At 40.4% G+C, this 16,111-nt stretch overlaps 1 long non-coding RNA gene across 1 annotated transcript; it reads left to right on the forward strand.

Annotated features, from left to right (window-relative positions):
- Positions 1-1,223: 1,223 nt before the first annotated feature.
- Positions 1,224-14,485, forward strand: LOC138725536 (uncharacterized). The gene is made up of 3 exons (XR_011338259.1): positions 1,224-1,998; positions 9,017-9,214; positions 14,375-14,485. It is a non-coding gene; the product is annotated as an uncharacterized lncRNA (long non-coding RNA).
- The last annotated feature ends 1,626 nt before the right edge of the window (positions 14,486-16,111 follow it).

The following is a 16,111-nucleotide window of genomic DNA, read 5'->3' on the forward strand; positions in this document are numbered from 1 at the left end:
TTATTTTTGTATGTCTTCAAGTAGAAATTCGATCACTGAGGCATTACTCACAAAGGAAGCCTGTGAGAATCTATACATTAAAATGCACTGAATATTAGTCTGTGGAGCAATGACTATCCTGGCTAAGACTTAGTGTCTAACATGTATTGGACAGGAGTCTAGCAAGATATAGAAGACCTGCCAGACCATTCGTCCAAGTCTGTTGCCGTACCATGTTTAGCTACTAAAGATGACTGCTTTATTTTAAGACTACTTTCTTGCCTTTTGTTTAAAACTAGAACTAAACTTCTTTACCTGAAGTGCAGTACAACACTAGGATGTATAATCCAGGGAAGTGGTAGAATTGCTGTCCTTGGTGACTTTCAGAGTTCATCTACACAAAATCATCCCCAATCTAACTTGGTATTGAAGTTAATGCAGCTCCAAGAAGCAGGAAGTTGGCCTAGAAACCTCCAGAGGTCCTTTTAAAATGTTTTTTTCTATGTTCTTACAGTTCTGGTAAGTGTGTTACTGTAAAATAACCAGATGGATTTTTTGGAAGCATAGAACAGATACCCTGAAGGCAGAAAACAGTGTGTGGAGAAGAAGACATGGGGGGTGAGGGGGAAGACACTCACTTATTTCCATTTATGAGTTATAGAACCAGGACTCCTACAAGGAGTTGAGGAATTTGTCTTGATTTGGAGATAAGAAAAACAAACACTTCTGAGTAGCTTTTCACAGTAAGGCTTCCTGGCTTGTGATCCTTATCCTGTCTTTAGAAAAGTAGACAGTGTTTCAAATGTTAGGGTCAGGCTGGTTCCTGCTCTGTCTAATCATTTTGGTGTACATATCTTTCCAGTAGGGATTAAATATGTCTTGTCTTCTTGTCTTTTGTGGTTTTACAGAAGGGCAGAGAGGAGGCAAAGAGTCTTTCACTTCTGACAATGTTTCTTCTGATTGCCTGAGGTATGTATCTACTGCTGGAGGAGAGGGAAGGAAGAACAGATAAATCTCATTGCCATAACCAAGAATAATGCAGGAAAACTTTGTGGTGATGCTGAGTCCATACCTGAGGCTTGCTTTGTCTGTGTACAGGGCCAAGTCTGCAGGAGAGGTGTGCAGGAAAGGGGAATAGTCAAAATGTGCCCAGCATCCCCCACAATTGCCTCCACAGGCAATAGTCCTCATGTGACTGGAATGGTTTTGCAGTCAGAGTTGCTCGGCTATGGATGTGCTGAGATGTGCTGTGTAGAAGCTTAATTTTACCTTTGGGATAAGCCAGTGTCTTTTTCTCCCTTTTCCATACACAATCCTCTTACTAGATAAGCCAAAACATTCTACTGTCACCGACACTGATGTTTTTGTGCAAAGCTAGACTTTTTGCACTTAGCAAGGGGAAGGGCCAGCTCTTGCAGTTCTGCCAGTAGATGTCCCTGCAAGCACAGCTGCGGTGGCTGCGCTGCATCTGCCCTGAGAAAACTGATTTCCAACACACTGAATTCACATCATTCCTGATGGGAATCGTTTGTATAGATTATTTTTTTTTCTCCCATTTGGGCTTCTGCTGTAAAGTTTAATCAAGCCTCGCTAATAAAAACACTGAAATTAAAAAGAAAGTTCATTCTTTCATTGTGAAGCATTCTTTCCACCATCTCTAAATATTTTTGTGTTTATTTATAAACTGCAAGGCAACCAGGGTACTGACGCTAGACAAACCCCCTGAACTGCTTCACTCTGTTTTGCCCTTTACTCTGTTCTGCATCATGCATTCAAATAACAACTTCCACATTTTTTTCCCTTCCTTGTATTGCAGCATTTTCTTGAAGCAGACATTGCTTTGGTGCACTGAATTGAACAAAACAAGACCAAACGAAATGAAATAGTGCTGAGCACCAGGTCCTTGCTGCTTGGTAGAAGTCACTTGGCAATTTTACAGATGCTGAGAGTCTCAATCTTCAGCCCATAAGGTGTCTCCTGTGATATGGAATTTCTCAGATGTCTTTCATGGTCATGCAGGTGAGTTTTTAGTGTTTTCCACAATGCTCCGTGTTATAATCCTGCAACAGCATATTTGCATGCCTTCTAAATTAGCACCAAAAAGTTATCTTCAAAGGTGCAAAGACTGTTACTGCTACTCTTCCTGAGAATATGGGAATTATAATTGTTATGAAGGAAAATTACCTTTATACGATATTGATTTTTTTGCCCTACTGCCTGTCATTACTCGGTAGGTTTTCCCAGCACAGAACAGTGAGCAGCTGTGCCGGCAGCCCACATGGCTCCAGCTCTTGGCTGGCTGAGGGGGGAGAGGCAGCAGGCAGGGCTCTCGCACCCGCAGCCGCCAGCATCAGTGTTGTTGCCAGCCCCACAACTCGTGGAGGGGGCACAAGTGACCTACTGTAGCTCTTTGAAGCAGAGGTAGCAAGAGGCTTCAAAAAGATGAGAGCTGAAGCCATGAGTGGGGGAATGGCTCAATAAATGATTGGTGGAATATAAGTATTTATTGATTTAAGAGCATTCTTTTCTTTTGCCTTGCTTTTGTCTTCTAAGGCAGCTTTCTTTTAAATTTATGTGCCACATTGTCACATCAGGAGGAAAATACATGAGAAATGTTTTGTTATTTCAAATTTATTGCATATTACGTCAGCTGGCATTGTGGACTCACAATATGTAATGCTTCATAAATTATGAAAAATAAATGTTTTATGGGCTTACTACACACTCTGTTTGAAAACCGTTGAGCTGAGGAGACTCACTGACCCCCGTACAAATTAATGTGCACATTATTTTCATTATTGCAGCTCATATGGGAAGTTTGAGCATCTTTATATATTTATTTAAAGGAAAATGAGGGCAGAAGTTGTTTGAATGCAGTTAGTCTTTCTGGCAAGAAGCAGGTATCATTGCACCCAGCTCGTAACCTATTGCTTCCCTCACAGTAATTGTTATTCCAGGCCAAAGCTTAAACTCAAAATCAGAACTGCAAGGACTTAGCACGAGCTTCCAGAGGTCAAATCCTGCAGTCTTTAGCCAGACAAACTAAACCTCCAACTTAGTAGGCTTTTGTCTATGCAAGGACTGCTGTGTTTTCAGAAAACTAGGAATGCAGAAGTTGGGTTCCTGCAGAAGGGAAGACAGTGAAAGATATTACTACTCAACTTTCCAGCCCTGCTTTCCCCGAGTGTGATGGAGAGCAACAATCAAATGAAAGCCACACATCTCAGCCATCAAGGGCCTCACCAGAAGCAAAAAGCTAAATCTCAAAGCACCAGAGATCTTAAACCTTATTGAACACAGCAGCCTTCAGCTCCGAGCTTCAGGAACTGGAGGGAAATGTCCTCGCCTGCCTGCATGTGAAAGTTTGTCAACCCATTTTCTGAGGAGCAAAAGTTCACTCCAACATGTGTTGCATAGGAGGTGTGAGTCTTTGAGGGGGGAAAGGGCACTGTGACGTGAGGTATGAGGCATGGTGAAATGCCCTTGGCTATATTTTTTTTTCCCCTTGCACCCAGATATTTCTGTTACTTGCAAAAGGAGGTCAGGTGTTGCAGCTCTCCCCTGGATGGTTTTTATATTGCACAGTTCCACCACTGTGTTTCTAATAAAGCCATCAAGCGCATAACTAGGAGTTCCCTGTGTGGGAACTTAAGCAATATAATTCACTGCTTCAGAGGACCATCTTAACTTGGGGCTGGATGGACTGAAAAATCTTCCAAGTTATTCTCTCCTAATTCAAGTCAGCTGAGGCATCAAAATGTTGGGCAGACGGAGAAGGGCTTTGGCTTGTGTTCTGCTGCTGCCAGGACTATTGCAGTCAACACTAAGAGACTTTTTTTCTTTTTTTTTGAAAGAGTAACATTTGAAAAATTAGTTTTTATGTAAGCGTATTTAAGAATACTCCTGTGTGCCTTCTAATTTAGAAGCCCATGGTCTAAGGATCTTAATTTGTCCTAAACAGGATTAAACCATGCTGCTTATCAAAAAAAAATATATAGTCTTCCTTCTCTCATTTCCCTCTTTCATTCTTTCTTTTCATAGTGCTATTAAGAATTATTGGATTTAAAGACTATAGCTAAAACATAGTCAATCTTATGAGCACTTGGCCAAGATACAGTGAAAATTATTTTCTCAGAACCATTGACTCCAGTCACTCTATCCTTGGGAGATTGTATTGTCGAGATGCAAAAGAACAGATGAAATAAGCAAATACACCCCAAGTTTATACTTTTTATTTTTACGGCGATTTTTATAGTTGAAAAGAAACCCTGCCTTTTGCTCTCACAGCCAGTGGAGGGCAGCTAAGTACCATGATACAGAGCAAAGCTAACTTGCACTGCGGTGCAACACTCTCAAGGAGGCAACCAATGATTGAAATTAACTGTTCTTTGCCGATGTGAAATATCACTTAGAAATACCTGAAGAACTAAAGAAGAAGAAGAAATTGAAAGCTTTTCAATTTAAACTGCTTTTTAAGTGGTTTTGTTAGAGCAGGAGCAGATCTAAAATTTTCTTCAGCAGCTGGGGGAAAAAAAGTGTCTTATATCCATATACACAAGTTTCAAGTGTTTTCCTTTTTATATTTTAATCAGAATTTGCACTATGAAAAATGTTCCCTATTTTCATTTTGCCTCCTGACCTCAGTTGTCTTAAGGTTTTAATAGTATACTCCCAATTTCAGCATGAATACAAATTCTTAAGGGCAAAATTTCCATTCTTGATGTCTCTCAGCTATACCAGAAAGGATAAGACAATTCTCAGGGACTGAGATTACAATGTAAATATAGCCATCATTGAAACCGTGACTGGTTTTGATATGTCACCCTAAAAGAAAAGTTTAAACCAAACATTCCAATCAGAAACAGAACTCTAACCATGTTCCTCTTAAAAACGGTTCTCCTCCAACTCCTCCAGTTTATAGCACATACCCTTCGGCAACTGCAGTCTAGAAAAACCTGAAATAAAAACCACACTTTTTTCTGGGTCTGATCATGTATCGCTTGGTCAAAAAAAAAGTTTAGGGCCTCATAAGAAATAAAAGGTTTAGGCCTTCCTCACACATGTTGTTTCTTTTTAAAGAAAACAGTCTACTGTGTCTTTATTGCAAATACATCATTTTAGTTTCATTCCTTTTAAAGGAATTACAGGTGGATTGAAAGTGAAAGCTTTAAAAATGTTTGCAACTGCAGTTGCACATAAATATTTTTATGGTCAGCATCCTGGTTATTTTTCACATTAGCGAGGTTATTTACTTTTCAAATTTTATTTGCTTCTCTCTGCTGCTGTAGTATAAGATCAGGCAGAAATAACTGCTTACACCGAAAATTAAGTTTCTGTAAGTAACTATTTTAAAATGGTTGTCTTTATGTTTACTGCTGAAGAATCTTGAGCACTCCTGCCAGAAAGGAAAGTATTTTTATCTCTCTTTTACAGATGAGGAAACTGAGACACTGTGAAATTAAAAGCTTGGGGAAATTAGTACACAGTAAATCACGGTGTGAATTTACTGTGTACTAACTACCCTGCACAAACTCATCATGTGGCCTGGCAAAGAAAAAGGATTAAACTCCTTTAAATTATCTCACATTTGCCATGGACAGACAGCTACCATGGATCAGCTGACATGCAGCAACTTCTTAACCTGCAGTGAGTCGTTCACACAGTGAATCCCCTCAGAGAAGAGGAGTAGATTCACAGGGCACTGTGCTGAGTAGCTAATCCACTGCAACTTTATGCAAGAATTTATTAGTCACTAATTTCCCCAGATGGCCAGAACATAAGTGGTGTACCTAAAAAATCACAGAATGGTATCTCTGGCAGAACTCAAAGTCAGATTTGAGTATCCTTGCAGGCTTGAAAGCAGAAAATGTAGGTTAAAAGCAGAATATCAGGAGGATATAACCTTTGTCCTTTTTGAATGACAGAGCAGCTATAAGACACGTCCAGGCAGTGTATGGGTTAAACTGGTGAATTAGAGTAGTGGAATGATAAGATGAGTATTTTCATTTGAGAACCACTGTAATATCTGACCATTTTTGGCATCAAAGCTGTTTCCAACATCGTGTGTCACACCCAGCTCCTGACAGCCCAGCCCAGCCAAACTGCAGACATTTGCTCTGCAAAGCCACATGGCATCCTTCTGTCCTGGGAATCCCATCAGACACCTCCTCCAACCCACATCTGGGTTGGGTCCATGCATGTGCAGGCAGGGCACCCTGTCTGCGTGGTGACCTGCTTGCCAATTTTCCTTCCATCTTGGCAAGGCCACTTCTGGAGAGCAAAGCCACCGGACACAATTATCACAACCCCGGGCACTGTTCTCTGGCCCCAGCAGTGACCTCGGGGCTCAGGATGCCACCAGCAAGGCTTGAGGAGTTACCTCCTTGCTCTGCAGCATGGCTGATGTTGAAATGACTTTGGCAGGAGTGCTCCCCATTGTGTCGGACCCAAGCTGGAGAGATGAGCATGTGGGGAGCTGGGACAAGGGCTGGCTGGTGGGAAGAAAATTACTTACAAATTCACTCCATTAATAAACAAAACCATAAATGATGACACGATAAAGAAGAAGCAGGAATCTCTGGAGAAAGCCCTGGACAGACCTAGTAAGGAGGAGAGGTGTTTAAACAACAGTTTTATGTTCCACCACTTTGTAAAATATGTTCTATTTTAGCTTCAAGCTTGAGTCCTGTTAGAACTGCATAAGGGTCTAGGAAACAGCATATATTTTAATGCCCTGTGAACAAGAATAGCTGATAACTAGTATGTTTAAATGCGAAAAGCAGAACTTTTCTCTGGGGGATGTATTTTTTTTTTTTTGTGGATTTAGTCTTCATAGTTTACATTGCAGCTATAGCATTCCATTGGCAGTCATTTATCTAATGACTTACAGCTTTCAGGCTTCAGAAAATGCAGGATAACAGAGAGAGACAGAGAGAGTGTGGTGGTAGTAGGGAAGTTCTTTTTAATTTTCCTTTCAGGGCTGAACCTAGGATCATAAATATACAGAAGTTAGCACCTTCCTAACATCCCTCTGCTATCTTATTTCCAGAGCTTTACAATATGAAAACAATGGGATTAGGGCACTATATACTTCAATCCCTCTCACCCCCAATCCCCAAAGTAAGTCTAAATAGAGCTGGATTTGCTTCTGGTATAGTTGAAATTAAGACAAAGGTGTCTGTCTGGGAGAATTTCCCACTCCCCTAAAGCTTAAGCTTAGAAAATGCCTGTCTGTGCTAGAGAAATGGCTTGCATGTAATATGACAACTACCTTCTACAGAGGCAAATCAGACTTACTGGGCTCTAATGTTGTAAAAGTAAAAGCTTTACACATATAATTAACCTGTGGAATGCCCTTCCACAAGATACTTTTAAAGTATTGGCACTAATGCCATCTGTCTTCATAACTCAGGGCATCACCAGCCTACTAGTTGAGATCAAGAATCAATCTACTGTGTCTCTTCGTGACCTGACTCCACTGAATGAATTAAGAGGTCATGATGACTTTTGGAGTAATGGTCACTGCTGTTGTTGGAGGAAGTTTCGCCTTTGAAAGAAAAATCTGCAGGTGTTTCCAGAAATGAGCAAGAAAGTGCAGCATGAGACTTATGTTAAGGACATTGCAGCCTGCTGCTGTGTGTGATGAGGCAAGGGAGGTCTACGTGTGCCAGGGAGGCTGGCCAAGAAGAAAGTCAGGTTATGTCAGGGGTTTGCTCATAATCTTCAGCTCTCAACCCCCCACGCTCCCTGAAGTAACTAATTGAGATGGTGGGCCAGGAGGGACATTTAGTGCCTCAGTGAGTATTGTTGATTTGCAAAGAAGCAAAAGTGAAGGTCTATAAGGTCATTATGGTCGCATGGCCACAGAGGGATAATCTTGGGCCCCTGAGTGATTCAGCATTTGGCACAGCTTTACTGCTGAGGCATGTGAGAGGCAGCAGTACCTTCATTCTGTTGAAATGGCTCAGGGGTTCATGGATGAAACTTTTGAGGGAGGTGACCTAGACACCAGAATGTGTCTGGATGTTGGTGAGAGTGTTTGAGGTGAGGGGAAGGACCAGATTCCATCTCTTGAACCTGAAGACTCATCTGTAAGGAGAGAAAAGTAGTAGCAGGGATGTGGGAATGAAGAGTCTCCACAGAGATGATCGCTGTTTTGAGGATAACAGTGTTTGGAGTTGAGCTTGACTCCCATTGTTTGGTGCCATGAGGACCTTTTACAGTTGTACCTGGGTCCAGAAACGTTGGCTCTCAGAAACTTTAACATAGAAACTGTAGGAAACATTTGAATTTTAGATGACTCCAGACTTCAGCTGCAGTTTAGTAGTATTTTAAGGCTGCTGCTTTATATGTATAAAGCATACATAAATATGCACACAGATATGAAAAAATGTGTGTGTAGTGTATTTTTATATAAGCTTTAGTTTTTTTCAGTTCTGTCAAATAAATTAAGTAGCTCTGTCTTGAGCTAGAACTGGAGGAGACTCTCTTGTAGGAAGAGGTTTGATAAAGCCATGCTAAACACTAGGGAATTTGCATCAGAGGTTCTTCCCATGTTTCATTCAAAGCCAGCTTATCATTAACCTGAATATTTGATTTGAAGTCATGCTGGTTTCACATGTCACGCTACCCTGCCACTGTGTGAAAGTGGTGGGAGGAGAGACTGGAGATGGGAAAGAGCAAGTAGGGAAGGATTTGATTATCAAAGCAGAGGACTTAGATTCAAAGGCAACTGACAGAAGGAGATTACTTCTGCTCATAGTTCAGACAAGGGCTTTAACCCAACAAATTAGGCCACCCTCTCACACAAACACAATCACCTCCATGTGCCTTACCATCTTCATCCAGAGGCAAGGAGATGATGCCATTGGCTTGCTGCCAACCTGGCCAAACAGCAGGTTTACTGAAGCTCAGCTATGAAGAATATTAATAAAAATAAACAATTTTACCCTTTCTAGTCTTGCTTATAGCAGGCTGTTCATAATGCCTTATGAGGCTGCTGCACAATTCAATCAATAGTTTGATTTTTCTGCCCTAGAGCTGCCACAAACACAAACCTCATGCTAAACTGGTTGAGCAAGGAGCGGGCAGCAGAGACAGAGACACAGAAGAGGAAATACAGTGCAAGTCACCTTGTGACTTCTAGGAAACTTGGACATGGACCACTTCTGCCAAACCCCATCTGCCGCAGCTGCTGCCACACTTCGATGAACCTATGGATGCTCCTCAGCACCCGGTACTTGTTATTTATTATTTTTTTGCATTGCTTATGGAAACATTTGGGTTTGTTAAAGGGAAGAAGCGATTCAGCATCCTTTGACAGAGGAAGGTTGATTTTCATTTGAGACAGAATGGCTCATTTTTACCTTTTTAGCTCCTGGAAGAGTAAAAAGTGAGAGGTCAAACCTGCATCACCATGACAACCCCTGCAGTGAGGGTTTTTGAGCAGATGAAGGGGAGTGATAATGGAGCTGAAGTTTCTGCTGGTTCTTAGAGTCACTAGGCTTTTTGTTTTGTTTTAGCATGTTTCTTTTCTTTAAGACCTGTAAGGTGTGGCCCCATGCATTTTTCAGGGGCTGAAAGAGAATGCCAGCCACTTTAAACCGCTGCCATACTCTGTTTGAGATCAGTCCTTGGTGTAGCCTGGACACACATAGGTTTTATATTAAACCATATAAAAATGCAGATCATGAGAGCTAGTCATGGAAGACCAAATATCACCTCAGATGCATTCCCCGCACTATTGCACGTGCAATACAGCAGCAAGTGCAGTCATATTATCAGGTTTGCATCAAAAGAAACTCTCATCTTTGCTTCCCTGGCAGGACTTTTGGAGTCAAAATATAAACTCAATAAAACAGCCATTCTCTAAGGAGAGGAGGTACTGTACTAATGAAGAAATCCAAAGTGGGGTAGAGTTCTAAGAAGATACACTCAGAAGTGGTTGCCAGTGGAACTGGGAGCTTATTTGAGATTCTGAGCTCATGCCCTAGTTTCCTAGACCTGCCCAAGACTTGCCTGTGTAACAACAGATTGCAGATAGCTAAGGTTACAGCTGCTGAGCAATACCAAGTCAAACTGAAGTCAGGGAACCAAATTCTGTCCTATCTAGTAGCTGAGCCTAGTCCAGGGAAAAACAAGTAAAAGTGAAGATTACTAATTTTTTCCAACATCTCTGTTTACTCCAGATACCTACCAAATCTTGTGTTTCTGTAACATGGGAAGCTCTCTCAGGCTGGAATAGGTCTCCTTTGGTGTGAAAATGTAGCACCTAGAATGGGTTTTTCTCAAACCCTAACTGGAGATTCTAGATGTTTTCCTTTTAACACTATACCTCTTCACAAATTTTGCAACATCTATTTTTACCTAAATCTGATACTCCAGTTGTGGTAGCAACAAAAAAATGAAACAAAGAAGAAATACTAAATCACATATTACAGTGTCAGAAAAGTTAAATTTGCTGGAAGCTTTCACCAGAGTCAGAACTTAGTGAGATGTATACAGCCATCAGACACTTACGCAGAGAAAAAATAGTCAGTTAACACTAAAAAAGTTTTGAATGGCAATAAAATCTTAAGTTGAAGCTGTTCTCTGTGCCCAAAGAATTAGGTTAGTAAAGTTTTTGCGGTGGGGATGAATTATTCCACTTTTGTCTAACTGAGGGGTTTCTCATATCTTTTTCCAAAGTGGTGGAGGATGAGTCTTTTATGTCAGTGTGGAACCACACAGCCCATCAACCAGAAAGGCAAACTGCAAAGAAATAGCACAGCTATGGTCTGTCTACCACTAGATTTGAAACAATAGCTGTATCAACAAATTCACCCAGCAAGGAAGCAGAGCTGGGCTATTGGGATCAGCCTGCAGATAAATCAAAATAAATCTCTTTGATAGTGATTTGATGTTGCAATAATAATTCACTCCTCATGTTGATTTAGAAGAGGAAGCCAATTCAGAGTTTCACAAGCACAAGGGCCAGCAGACAGCCCTGTGGGACAGTATGAAAAAGAATTATCCGTTCATATGGGGAGAAAGTATAGGTCATCAATTGCATAACATACAGACCTGGCAGAAAACAGACAAGCTAATTTCTGTAGTGGCTTTGGGTTATAATCTGTGCTTCAGACAACCGATTTATGAACTGCTGGACTCTTGTATTTTAATCAACCAACCCGATAAATTAGGTTAAATATGAAGCCTCTCTATGCAAGGGGATTACAGCAACATTAATTTAAACAGGATTTTAGAGTATGACAGAAAATGCAATTCCATCCTTACAACAATGGGCCAGAAACCTCAACTTTCCTATTCCTACAGTGAGACTGAATTCTCTTGAGTTGGACTTGAACTTTAAGTATGACCTCAGAGAGGGGCAGATTGTGTCTCTGCTAGTGCATCTCAGAATAGACTCTTCTTGGGAGCTCATTCTTTGAGGACAAAATAATAATTGCCAGTCACATTGGCATCAGACCATTTGGAGGCTTTAATTACATTTATTTGATTTTTATTCCTCACTGCAATTCTACTCAGCCTTTCCCAGGCACAGTGGAGTCAATGCAACTTGATGTTGTTTTTAATTTACTAACATCTCTTTGAAAAACAATTTCATCTCACTGTAGAAAGTTTCTGAAAAAAAACCAAACAAACCCACGACCATTCCTGCCTGCCCTCCAAGAATAACCAACTGCCAGAGTTTTATTTTATGGCTTGCTTGGATAATATTTGGGCGTAAATGATACCTGGCAATTGTGCTTTCATCGAAATTACATCTTTAGCATTGCAGGTGATTCATCGGGAGCTCATAGATTTTAATCTTTAATTTTAAGAAAAATTTTGTCCACAGAACAGAGTGCTTAGCTTCAAGAATACAATCAGCATAGAAAAGACATATGGACTGGCACAGACTGTGTGAATGCCACCAGAGCTCTGTAAGAACTCAATACTGCACCACCTTACACCCGGGAGAAGAAAAACACAAGCAATGCATTTTTCTCTCTCTAGAACTATTCCAGCATACCTTTTTTTTTTTTCTGTGAAAGACTCTGGCATGTTGAGCAAATAATGCTGTCCATGGGTTAAAGTTCAAATGCATCACTTGAGTAGATGAGTTCAACTAGGGCAGAATGACTAGCCATTTCCTTTGGGGAGTGGTGACCGTGGGGTAGGGTGGGGAGAGATGTGGGTGTGTGGAGTAGGATGCAGACAGTCACAGCCCTTGTACAGCAATTACCATAAAAACTAAATAAATACAATAGCCTAATTTCACATGGAAGTACACTTTAATTAATTCTCTGCAGAACAATGAACTGCTTCCATAAGAGCTGCGAAAATCGTCACTGGGGACTGTCCAGAGGAAGAGAGAAACAAACAAGAGAAGGTCTCTTTGTATAGAAAATATGTACAGGAAGTATTTTGAAAAGCTGTTCCCAGTTAATTTACCTAGGAAGAATTAATAACATACTCCAGTCTTTTGCTCTGCTTTCATATAAGCTCCCTATCCCAGAGCCTCAAGGTGCTTACCAGAATGAGGGAGACACAATTCATTCGCAGGCTTATTGCAAGAGTATCGCAGTATGTTGTGTGTGATGTAGACCCATGGGCTTAGCAAGGCTGACATGTAGTTGCCGCTGGGCTGGAAACTCTTGTGCAAGATAAACTCCAGTTGTATAAGGAAAAACTTTTCTTTCAACAAAGGTCATGATGCATTCCTTATTAAAATGTGGTCAGGTACAGAGTTCAGGAAGAGATGCTAGAAAAGCATGACCTGTAAAACTTCCCTTCTCTCAAAATACATTTCCCATTACTTTACTTTCTTTACCTTCTTGCATGGTCAGAGTTTCTATTGCACTGGAAGTACTGCATGAAAATAAAGAAATTTGCCTTTAAAATTTCCACAAATGCCTGGATGCACTGTTTGAGTGCAGGTAAGCTTGGCCAAGTCATTATTCTTTTCCTGAGACCAGGATACCCAAACAAGGAATTTCAGCTGCTGGGTGCCAAAACAGCCACCCTATGATTTGTGACAGCTTTGAGATCAATAACAACTACAGAACAGGCACCTTCATTGCAAAGACAGAGTCAAGTGCAGGTTACAGAGCAGCTTGATGTTTCTGAAGTGTGACTTTGCCTTGAAGCCTGGATGAGTATAAATTGCCAATAGTCTATTTTTTTACTACATGGTATATTATAGATAATTTTTTAAAAATTATTTTTATTTTTTAAACCCTTTATCACTTTAGAGACTGCCAACTGACAGCCTTCGTCTGTGCAAAGCTCAGGCAGTTTAGACCCAGGGAAGAACCAAATCACTTGATGCCCATCTTCTATCAAGATTGTAGAGGCTTTTGGTCAGGCACTGCCTTTGTTTGCTTTTCTTTGTTTTCATGCAGCTAGGTAACATATCTGGGCCCAGCTTCACAGCTGTTGTCTTCGGCACGACTGCACTGTAACCAGAAAATCTTTACAACCAGACCATCAGGTCTCAGTGCATGCAAGTTTCTGCTGTCTGTTTGAAAGAGAGTTGCAGTACTCATGGAGGTTCAATCAAAATTTGAATACATGTGACTGAAATTGGCTTTCTGTGGCTATTTATACAAGTAAATCTCTGCTTCTCAAAAGTTCCCAGAAATCAAATGCCAGCCTTGTGTAATCATTTTTTAATATTCATTGAAAATTCTTTGTATTAGTTCTACTCTGCCTTCTCTCTGGCAGCCCTGATAGGGATGGAGAAACTCCTGGTGTACATCAATCAATGTAGGGAAGAGGGACCAAAATAGCTGATTACTTGGTCCAAAACTTGTCATCTCAGAATGAAACCCAAGCTATTCAGGTAACCAGGCAGAACTCTTAAAATAGCTCATTTTCATTATACATATGCAGACCTAGCTAAAATCTCCGAGGAAATTATCCTTGTTTGAACACTATGTATGTCAGGTACAGGTATTTTAACCAGGAGGTAATTTAAGCAGAGTGCTACATATTTCCATGTTTTCATAACCCTCACTTGAAAGCACATCGGCCAGTAAGTGGTTTGTAGCTTGAGATTCAGACACCAGTATTTTTTTAATACTGTAAAATGTTGTCAGTCCCTCTGGCTGACCTTTTATTTTTTTCTTCTACTTTTTTTCTTTATTTTTTTGTGCTAACACTTTTACCTTCTTTTTCCTTGCTTAGACCCATTAGCAGGATGTTGTGCAATATGGTGCTTGTCATCTGTTTCAAAGACACAGTGATGAGATACAGGTATGCCAGATGGATAAACCTAGTGTGACTAATTATTGTGTATTTGCCTTTAATTATTATCATTTATTACCAGAGAAAAGACAATAGAGGTTCCCAGACTCGGAAGGGAATGTCGGCAGAAGGGGAAATATTTTCTTTTTTTTTTTTTTTTTCCAAGAGACTGGCACATCAGCAAGAAAAGTTTTCTTCCTGGGGAGAAATACAAGCAAACATCAAGACAAGAGTCGTCAAGATGACCTATGCAATACTCTCCTTTCCCAGACACATGCTTGAGGATCAGATGTCTCACAGGTAATAAATAGTTTCTTTGTAATTATAGAACAACTGTTCTCTTGCCCAAATGTCCATGAAAGGCATAATGAATGTATGGATATTCTTCAGTCATGTGCATGGGTATCCAATACAGGTTACAGGATAGTCTTCCATCATCTCTGGTGCACTTCTGGGAGACATGTACAACTCTGGACCTGCCCTTTTGGCACCAGCAGAATGGGGAGTGGTCTGGTATGGGTGTAGACAGGCACTCAGGTGAATGGGAGACGAGGTTTTCAACTGATCCAAAACCCAGATGTACGTTACCTGAAATCCCTGAGTGGCAATTTTTGAATGAAATTAGGCTCAGGGTAGCAAATGTTATCAAAGGTTTCAGTGCCATGAGCTGTTGAGCTTTTAAATGGAGTTTGCCACCTTATCTGACCTTAGCATGTAGGATCTCTACAGTGTTTGGCATAGACATAGATTTTCCTCTTTTAGATATCATAACCTTCTTTTCAATTAGACCCCCTCAACACACATGCTTTATAAATGTTTCGATATAAACAAAAAAATTTAAAACAAAAGGGGTATTTCTGTTGCATCTTGAAAGGTATAGGACAGACAGTTGGGTTGTCTGGAATGCTGGACTGTTTTGAAGGCTAGATGGTCGATGATGGTAGGAGACTTTTTAAAATGTTAACACTGTGGTTCCACAAGCTACTTTAAGAGTGCAAGTAGGATTATGATGGCTTATAATTCTGATCTTGCTTATGGGGCACAGCACTTTAATTTGGAAGCAGCCAGACTGATTTGATAAACAGGTTGAGGAAGAGCTTCAGACTTAGGCTTTAAAAGTCATAAGGGTCGGATTTAATACATTTTACATTGTCATTTTAACTTATTTGCTCTGTGGCTAAATTTCATCATAACCAAGAGGACCAATCATATACCACAATCTATTGTAGGTAATACAAGATGTAATTAATGTTGCCAGGCTGCTGAAGTATTTCTATATATAGCATTTGTCAGACAAACACATGCAAAGGCATTAAAAAAACAAAGTCCGTACATGGATGATTCGCAAACAGGAGAAAAGGCTAAATTTGCCACTGTTTGCTCTGAATAACTTAGATTACAGGCCCATTTTGTTTTGGGCAGAAATATTTTCCATCACAGAGTCTGCTGAAGTCAAAAGTACTGTTCCTTTGGCCGCAGGATGGACTGAAGGGCTGGGTTGTGTTTTGGGATTGGCAGCTCTGACCGTTTCCTTTTAACCCATTTGAACGCAGTTTGATTGAGATTTGACTTAATGGTCTGTGATTGCCTGGATTGTGGTCATCTACTTTTAAACCGAATGCAATGTCATTATTACATCTAAAGACAAAACTGCCCGATAACAAGAAGTATTGCGCTAAGTTGGCAGACTAAGAATTAAATATGTAGAATCAGCCTAATGAAATAACTTGCCTTTGGTTGCAAGAGCCTTCATCATTCTTAAGAAGATTTAAAGCTAATCTCACTTGGAGCTGTTTCAGTCCAATTATTTTTGGGGAATTTTGGGGCTTTATTTTTCTTTTCACCAACATTATTCAGTCTTGACAGTTCATATGTTGTTAATTTTTTGCATATTGAGTAAATG

Source organism: Phaenicophaeus curvirostris, chromosome 12, assembly GCF_032191515.1.
Source record: "Phaenicophaeus curvirostris isolate KB17595 chromosome 12, BPBGC_Pcur_1.0, whole genome shotgun sequence".
In the NCBI taxonomy this organism is placed as follows: Eukaryota; Metazoa; Chordata; class Aves; order Cuculiformes; family Cuculidae; genus Phaenicophaeus; species Phaenicophaeus curvirostris.